The following is a 9,712-nucleotide window of genomic DNA, read 5'->3' as shown; positions in this document are numbered from 1 at the left end:
GGGTGTGGCCGGTCAGCAGGAGATGCTCACTCCTCCATGGCACCTGATCCCACCTCTGATGTTTCTGAGGTCCGTGTTTGCTCTTCTCCTATTTTGTATTGTTATATGGACTTTGATATTGAATACTGTTCGTTATCTCCATATCCTTCATGCATTTGTTACTTTTTGACCTTTCAATCTCCATGCTGCAGTATTAATTATACACCAAAGCATCAAGGAAATGCCTTTTCGTTTTTATTATTTCTTCTGCGTTTTGTTCATCATTTACTTATTTAATATATTTTTTCCTAAGACATTTTTTTAATTTGTCATTTTCTTCTGATCTAGTTTTTGTAGAGTTTAGTGATTATTATTGTTATCATGTTACATGTACGTTTATTAAACCCATTTTTGCAGCATTCTTAAAGCATTTAGGTGTTTCTATTTTGTAACTTCTTTAATGAAAATATTGAAATTAACTTTATTTTACTATTTTAGATAACTTAAGTAAATAATATGAAATTTTGATTGACTATAAGATTTTCCTTCTAAAGGACAAGTCTCATTTAAGTCTTATCTGTGGTCCCCGGTTACTCGTCAAATTTCGAACATTTATAAAAGGCTTTAAAAATTAAATATTGTTAATAAGTAATGTCTTTATTATTTTAATCTTCATCTAAAAATGTCAAATAATAGATATACACAGCATACGAAGCTGCGGTTTGAAGTTAGGGTCCTTTGATTTTCATGAATATCAAAAGAAATCACTGACAGGTACACACTTTCAAGCTTTCGTAAACACCGAGCACAGATTTGTTCAGAGTTGAGTTTGATATATAATGTGTATATTATATGTGTAAAGATTGAGTAAAAATATCTTTGTTGAACAACTTTGTGCTCTATGTTTTCTAATTAAAAGTATTGTGAATTTGAACCTCTTCGCTGTCTTCATTTACATGCGATTAACCTCTTTATGACCTGTTTCGAATCACAACAAGCCACGGGTAAATGCCCACAGTAAACGTGCTAGCAAGCACTCAGATGAAATGTACTCAGATCATGTATCGGTTAGCATATGGACTAGTTTGGTTAATCTTGTTATAGTGATTCATTCACATTGCTAGAGTTTTGTGAATAGAAAATTGTATTTGTTGTTGATTGTGAATCTTGAACATATCATTTGTCTTTGAAAGGAAAATATTATATATCACGGATATTCTTTTTATAGTATCTAATCTAAATGTCTCAACCCATTTACATGTAACAGAAAAACCGTAGTCTGATGGAGGGGAAAAGTTCCGGCATTTTTTAGCGCGATGGGTGGTAAAGATCGGCTTATATTTTTTGATATGTTTAACAGTTCATTATGAATGCACTATGATTGTATTAGAAATACTTTGTTATACTCAATGAAATCAAACAAAATACCCATTGCTACTATCTATCCAGTAAACCAAGGGAGTAAAAAGGGACCACACTACTATACTTAAGTGGAATACTCCTTTAAAGAGATATCTTACAATATATGCCAATAATGTAACATTTGTAACAAATATGTTTATATCCAAGTTAGTTTTCCATTTAAAATAACAAGAATGCATTTATGAACCACAGAAAAAAGAATAATTTGAATGTAATAGTATTTCTTTTATTCACTATGGTGAATTTTTTATTTATTTATGTATAGTACACCTATTTAATATATTAAAAGAATCCTCTAAAGCTGAACAAAAATTTAAGGTATTAAGACGTTTGCAGCACAGTTAAGGTTACAAAAAGGAGGCGGAGCCTAATTTGTACGGGAAAACTTGGCTATGACATTAGGGACCAGGCAAAATTTATCACAATGATGGGACCAGTACAAAACAAAATTCTCATTTTAAAAAAGTATGTGTCCCATGGCATTCTATTTGAAAAAAAATATCCGTCCCATGCCTTGAGACGAAAAGAAAAGTTACTGTCCCATGGTAACATCTTAGTGTTAGTGAAATAATTGGAATAAAACTAAAAGTCAGATTAAAGATATTTCAAATATCGATATGTTTTTGTTTGTTTCTTTATTTTTATACTTTGTAATACTATTCATTAATTTGAAGATTTATTTTGCTATTTAAATCTTTCATTTGACTTTCGAAGATACGACCTTTTTCGGGAAAAAAGAATATATATATTTTTTTTTTATAAAATGAATATCTCTCTTGGGTTAGGCTGTTTCAAATAAATTTTATGCCAACCAAGTATTAATGAATTATATCCAGCCAGAGTCCGAGCTTGATTTGCGAAAATTAGACACAATACCCATATTGTGTGAAAAGGTCATTTATTCACAAAAAGTACATATCTCATACTATTGAATATTATATAATAGGCATATACAAAAATACATCATATGATATGATTGAATAAATGACATAGATTCGCAAAGGTCCTTGCAGTGCGCAGCCCAATCAAGGAATGCCGCAAACGATTCAGACCCCTGGAAAATCCCGGGGCGACACATATTCAAAGACCAATTAAAAGCGCGCATTCCGAGGTATGCAAAATGATGCAGAGTTAACTGCGGCTAACAGCGAAGATTTACTCGCACTGAGTCATGTTTCATTTCCGGTAATAGATTACGCGTAAACTCTAGATGCTTGAGTTGAATAACAATATGACAAATACAAAATAAAATACTTATATCTAAACTTGTCATAAACTATTTTATTTTCCCATAAAATTAATTCTATGTACTGAGTATAACGTTATCCGCGCACGTAGGTAATCGTCCTTGCAGTGCGCAGCCCAATCAAGGAATGCCGCAAACGATTCAGACCCCTGGAAAATCCCGGGGCGACACATATTCAAAGACCAATTAAAAGCGCGCATTCCGAGGTATGCAAAATGATGCAGAGTTAACTGCGGCTAACAGCGAAGATTTACTCGCACTGAGTCATGTTTCATTTCCGGTAATAGATTACGCGTAAACTCTAGATGCTTGAGTTGAATAACAATATGACAAATACAAAATAAAATACTTATATCTAAACTTGTTGTCATAAACTATTTTATTTTCCCATAAAATTAATTCTATGTACTGAGTATAACGTTATCCGCGCACGTAGGTTAAGGAGAAATCCGTCTTTTCACCTTTTACAGCTGTTTTATTCAAAATGCGATTAATATTTGAAATGAGTTTTTATACTATTAGCTTCTTAAAACACATATATTGTCTTATTAATAAAATTTATTTATGTGCCAACTTATGTTTCAATGTGCTAATCTCATGTTACATGTGCCATTTCCTGAATAAACAAACAAACAAAAACAAACTTAAAAAAAACCCAAACAATTCGGAATTTCGTATATCCGTTTCGATTTGGTTCTACATTTAGCGACCTAATTCTGCTTCCCGTAGTGACAGAAAAATGGGTTTCGGCAATTGGTGGTGTCTTATTGAAAGAAAACTAAAGAATTAAACAGTATGGGATCATAAATGTAAGTAAAAAATATATGATTTTATGAAAGAAGTTAGTGCCAAACTCCTGTTTGTTGATTTTTTGGTCAGTCTTCGAATCACAGACTCTCAGTTCGTGATTATGTTGCCTGTAATTTTCATCGAATTTTGGAGAGATATCCAAACTTTACAAAGTGTGTCAAAAACCAAGATTTTATAATATACATTGAGATGCATCATTTAAATATTAAAAATAACTTCATCTTAAAATATTTTTGTAAAAATGTATAGGAACAGTAAGAGAAATTTAGTAAGGATGTAGTAGGGGCCTATTCATGAACCTGCAAATAGCTACAATTTTTTGGAAGGATAATACTAGTCATTTCCATTTGAGCAGAGAGAAGCTTACAGGAGATGGGGACTTTCAAATGAAGGAGAGTAAGGAAAGTGAATGGGGTATTCCAAGAAGTGAAGAATTAATTGTCATGTGTTTGGAATTCAAGGTAAGATAATCTAACAGCTACATGTATGGTCTAAATATTAGTATCTACACTTTCAAAACTAAATGCTTGTAATCTAGTACTATAAGTAAAAATACAGCATAATTAAATTTCAAGATATTTCAATATAAGAATGTATTAAATATTGTCATCATGAATTTTAATTGTAGATATTGTACAACTATTCCCACAAGAAGAAGCATTTCCCTACAGACTACCGTGTGGCAATATAAATCCAAAGGACAAACGAGGCCTAGTTAAAAGCCACACTCCTGCAAATTTAGTCTATATTGTTTGCATACAAAAGGACTCAACCAATATACATACTAAAGGAAAAACTCTGCTTTAAAAATTAGACTTAGCTGTCATATCCAATGCTCCTATTACTCAGTTATAGTATATTTAATGTACTGAATAGGTTAATTTGAATAAATTCACAATTGTTTAATAAAAATTTTGTTTGTTTATTTTTTATCCTCACTCCATTGTAGGTTTTTGAACTTTGGATGTGACGTTAAACATAGAATTAACTTTGAACAGCCTTAAGTAGTGTAACTCATTGAAAAAATGTTTGTGTCCCATGGGTATACTTAATGCTAAAAATGTTTTTGTCCCATGGTTTTCTGTGATGAAAAAACTCATTGTCCCATGCCTGTTTGTACCGGTCCCATCATTGTGATAAATTTTGCCTGGTCCCTTATTCAAATTATACGTCATACAACATTTCTTTAAAATACCACAAAATGAGTTGATTTGCTCATTTAAGCAGTAAGAAATCATCAAACTGCATAAAAACTTACTACAGAGTGCTCTTTTGTCGTTAGATAAATCCCACACAACAAGTTATAAACAAGTCACGAATCGCAGTACACTTGTCAATATGACGTCATTTTTTTAAAATGTGACGTAGTTTGTATGCAGTGAGAGACAGATAAAGTAATATTTTTTTCAACAAAATAAGTATTCTCTTATTAAATCAAATATTATATTCTATGGGCCAATAAGTTGAATTCAATGTCTTCTTCGCTATCTTATTAATATATTTTCTGTACATTACGTATTTAATTGGCACTGCCTATATTTGTATGCAAGTACATCGGAGGGTAACGTGGGGGTCTTAATAAATCAATTTAGTGCAAGGGCATACACACTATGGATCAAATTAAGCTTTTACAATTCAACTCTTGAACTATTAAGGTATCTGAAAAGTGCTGCGATCCTGATGAAATCTAAAAAACAATTTAATGATATCAATTCTTCATGCTGCCTGCCGACCAGCAAAAAATAAAGCATTCGGTCATTCAAATATAATTTTAACAATGAAAGAGCAGAATTTAGACAGAATCGCAGCATTTTTTAGAAACTACAATGCGTGTTGAAAATATTCATATGCTAAACTTGGAAATTTAACTTGGTTATGCCCTTGCACTAGTGATATTTATATGAAACATCAATACTGCAAGTCAATGTGCTAAAATCACGTGACTGCCGCATCACGTGAATAGTCTAAATATAAAATATAATCGTCCGCGATATCTAGTTATTAATCATAATTACAATTACCCGATATAAATAATGTACAAAAAATAATCGCCACCCCGATTACGAGAACATTTTTTAAATACAACATTTTATAGATATTGCCATTGCTCACCTTAACTGTACTGCGTTTTCTGAAGTTTAACTGGGGTAACATGAGACTAAAAAAGTGTTTCTTTAACCACATTCAAAGGATTTGTAAAAAATTGGTATTTTTGTCAAAAAATTAAAAGAATTTACTGATAGATGTTTGCAATACATTTCCATTTATTGTGCAAAATTCCCAAGATAGGAATTTTCCAACAGAAATTTTTCACTTTCACTGCTGGTATCACATTTTTATTTGTCAATTGAACAAAAAAGCTTTTTTTTTTTTAATAATATTCTCTGGCGTTGCTATAGACTTCAATAATGTTCTTAGCATAGTGAAAAAGCCTACATTCCCTTGCTTACATTTGTTAAAAAATATTATGTCAGTTACCTTGTTTGATGTATGATTCTACCAAGGTACGAATATCAATTTGACTCTTCTCTTTTATCTCTTGGCCAGGTCTCTATTTTTTCATGTAAACTTGGATTGTTATTGATTTATAACTGGTTAAATAATTGATACATGGTGTTTCATTTTGCCGTCAGGTCAAAAAAACCTTTCAAAAGACCTTCAACTTTATTACAAATCTATATTGTTAATATTATTTCAAATGAAACAATCATATAAAGAAATTTTCAATATGCCCCATAGTTGAACTGAAGGGAATACGTCAGATCAGGAAGGAATTAATGGAATGTCGAAAGGAGTCGATTGTAGAATTATATACCCAACATAACGCTTGTAAATACAACTTTAATCCAATATCCTCCAACTCATTATATTTTAATAGAAAATTGCTCCATGGACCTCCGAATAATCATCCTTGGGAAAATCGGATTTGGAAAAAGCAGCACCGGAAATGTTATTCTTGGAAAAAAAGTGTTTGATGCCAACCCTAAAAGTGAGCGTGTTACATTAAAACCAGCAATAGGGAAAGCTTTTCGTTTTAATAAAAAACTTAGCGTTGTGGACACCCCTGGATTTTTTACATCAAACTTTAGTAAAAATGAAGAAATATTGAACCAAATTACAGCATACAGTGTTTACGGCTACAATGCTATAATTCTTGTTTTAGATTTTTCTACATTTAACGAAAATGAAAAGATGATAGAATTCCTGAGAGAAACACTTCCCAAGGAATCTTTTGATAATTTAATCGTAGTGTTCATCAAATTGGATGGATTAAATAAAAATGATGAGCAATTATCTGACGTACTTGGATTATACAAGAATGATAAGCAAATCAAACAACTTTTAAAATTGATAAATGATCGATACTTTTCTCTTTATTATCACACATCATTTGATAGCGAGGAATCTAAGGGAGCAGCAGAGAGACTTATTCGAAAAATTGATAATTTATCTAAGATGTATATTTGTCTTTGCTTAGCACGTTTCAATCAGGATTCCCGAGGCGGTGTTCCAAATCAAAGCGTCTTTTCTTCCTTTACTAACAGTGATGCAGACGATTCTTCGAAATGGTTAGATCTCTTCAAAAATGGTTTTATTGCTGGAATTTTCATCGGTGCGATACTTGGGTTATATTTCACTGTATCACTCTCCGGATTCATATTTGCATACGTCTTTTCTCGAAAGGTTTTCGATGGAATGAAGTCAAAGTTACCTATAGCAAATGGTGAAAACCATGAGGTTATAGAAACAAAAGATGCACCCCTATCGGGAAAGGAGGAATTTAAAGAATCATCAGGTAAATATTCCCCAGATCACGGAAAGAAAAATGAGAAAAATAGTTCAAAAAAGGATAACTAAAGGTGTGGTTTCCATCAAAATTTATAAGTGTATATTGTAAGGAGCATTTCCTATTGGTGTCCTAAATTAGCTGCGTTCTGTACAAAAATATTAATGTTACAAGCATTTCCTCTAAATATAGTGATAATGTTAATTTAAACAAAAGACACAATGATGGTAATTAATTTGAAGATAAACGACGGCAAGTGTGATATTGATCCTTGTGAGAAAGCTTTCATAGCCATTTTAGTGAATATATCTAAAATCAGTTTTCTAACAAAATCTCTATAGTTAGACTTAGAAAATTTTTCATCCTTGTTATACTTTTCTTTCTCGAATCTCCTTCTGAAGTTATCAAACATTTTCTCTGTACTCCTGGAGTATTCAGTTTCAAAGTATGGACTTGTATTTTCGCTATTCATTTCAGCAACCATCTTTAAAAGCATTTTAACGTCTTCTTCCTGTTTATACAATTCCTTTTTTGAATAGTCCATGAATAAAAAGCGATTATTCGAATTTTTGATCAATTTTTTCAAACTGTTTTCAGCTGGAAGCTCATCTACATACTTCTTTATCGTGACATCATCTTTTTCTAATCTATCTTTTTCGGTAAAGAGAATTATTAAGTATTTATGAAAATTTGGTCCAAACAATTCTTTATATAGCGAAACTGTGTATTCATCCACCTCGGTAAATCTACCTGGCTTTACGACAAGAATAAATGCGTGAGGACCAGGAGATGTAAGAAATAGTGTCTTTGATATTTCCCCATATATTTCCGCATCACTTCGATCAGTATCACAGAGGCCAGGGGTATCAACAACAACTAGTTTCCGACCAAAGCGAGTAATAGTTCCAAATCCAACAGACTTTGTTTCAGACTGACTGCCTGTTTTTGAGACGAAAGCAAGCTCTTTTGATTATCTTCCTATCTTCCTTCCTACAGTTTAACATTTTCCAGGGCCCTGCCTATCGTTCAAGTACGTTAATGTATATTTGCCGAACAACAGCTTTATACATGTACGAGGTTTCTACATTTTACTTCAATTGGACTATGAAATATTAAGGATTTCCATCCCTAATGGGACCAAATTCCCTACCCTTGAATGTCCGTCAAGAACATTATACTTTGATATCATATTAAATTATTTTATAGTGGAAAAGGCCGATTGCCCGCGAGAAAATTTCAAAAATGTCACTAACTAGGCAGTAATTAATTAACAAAGATTGCATTGAAGTCTATGGGGAAAAGCGTTTTTTTTTAAAATAAAAATTCACATAATTTGAATATCAATAAATCCTGCGGTGGAAAGATGCATTGAAACATTAAAAATGGAATGATAATTGAAAACAATTTTTTTACCGGCTTAATTTTTTTAATTGATCTATTTTATTAGTTAAAAAAAGGGGAGATAACTCTTACCAAAATCCAAGTTCATGAATTAGGACACATCCCATTATACATACTTATGTAATAAATTGGATATGTCTAAATAAGCTGAGTATTAAATACTTACATGTCTGTTTTTTTTTTTAATTTCATTAAATTTGTTCCTATTAGGAATTGAAGACCTTAATACTTAACTTTCATTATCACACGCTACACCAATAACTTGGTGTACAACTCCAGGACAAGGGAACTGCTTTTCAAACTATTCAGTGAGGTCACTTTACTAATTCTTCAAATATTGATATAATGATCTTGACAAGATAGCTTATACATCAATTTTTGTTAAGACGTCACGCACAGACTTGGAGATGATTTTTTAAAGTCAAATTATCTTTTTCTTTCGTTATTGCATACGTCTAAGTGTTAAAACGTTTAAAGATAAAGGCGTAACAAAATAGACTAGACATCCAAGTTTTCCCTTGTTTTCTTAAAAACGGTAACTTTTTACTGTTTCCTTTGATTAAAAATTTTATTCATTTGCAAATTTTAAAAATAAGATTTTTATCTATAACAAGTTTTTCCATTAAAAGATAATACACCTCACATTTATCCCTTAAAAAATTAATAAACGCATGTATATGCCTTGTAGTAACAAAACCGACTAGACGTCAAAATCGCTCTATAAATATTTTTTTTATAACTTGCCTGTACTTTATAAAGAAAAATTTCACTACTTCTTGATTTGCACATTTCATTTATCTCTTTAATTTTTCCAAATGAACGTGTTATCTTGTAAAAAATCCTACCAAACATTTAATCTTTTCTTGTTATTTGTCAAAACACGGCATATTACGGAATAATTCCAAATTACGAACAGTCTGAATTATATTGGAAATTTATGACCGAATTTCGTTTGACATTACCAAAGGATATGAAAGGAGCTTAGTACAATTTGGCAGAAAAATTCGTGTAGCCAAAAGGATAAAATGACCAAAAATACTAACGCCCATCGTTTACAGTGTTGCAAG

The 9,712-nt window shown here is 31.5% G+C and overlaps 1 long non-coding RNA gene across 1 annotated transcript; it reads left to right on the top strand.

The window, feature by feature from the left end:
• The first annotated feature begins 3,042 nt into the window (after positions 1 to 3,042).
• On the top strand, positions 3,043 to 4,613 carry LOC134271062 (uncharacterized). The gene is made up of 3 exons (XR_009992947.1): positions 3,043 to 3,456; positions 3,813 to 3,918; positions 4,086 to 4,613. It is a non-coding gene; the product is annotated as an uncharacterized LOC134271062 (long non-coding RNA).
• The last annotated feature ends 5,099 nt before the right edge of the window (positions 4,614 to 9,712 follow it).

Source organism: Saccostrea cucullata, unplaced genomic scaffold (assembly GCF_032062105.1).
Source record: "Saccostrea cucullata isolate Sc308-1 unplaced genomic scaffold, CSIRO_AGI_Scuc_v1 ctg2035, whole genome shotgun sequence".
Lineage (NCBI taxonomy): Eukaryota > Metazoa > Mollusca > Bivalvia > Ostreida > Ostreidae > Saccostrea > Saccostrea cuccullata.
This window is presented reverse-complemented; position numbering and strand designations above follow the sequence as displayed.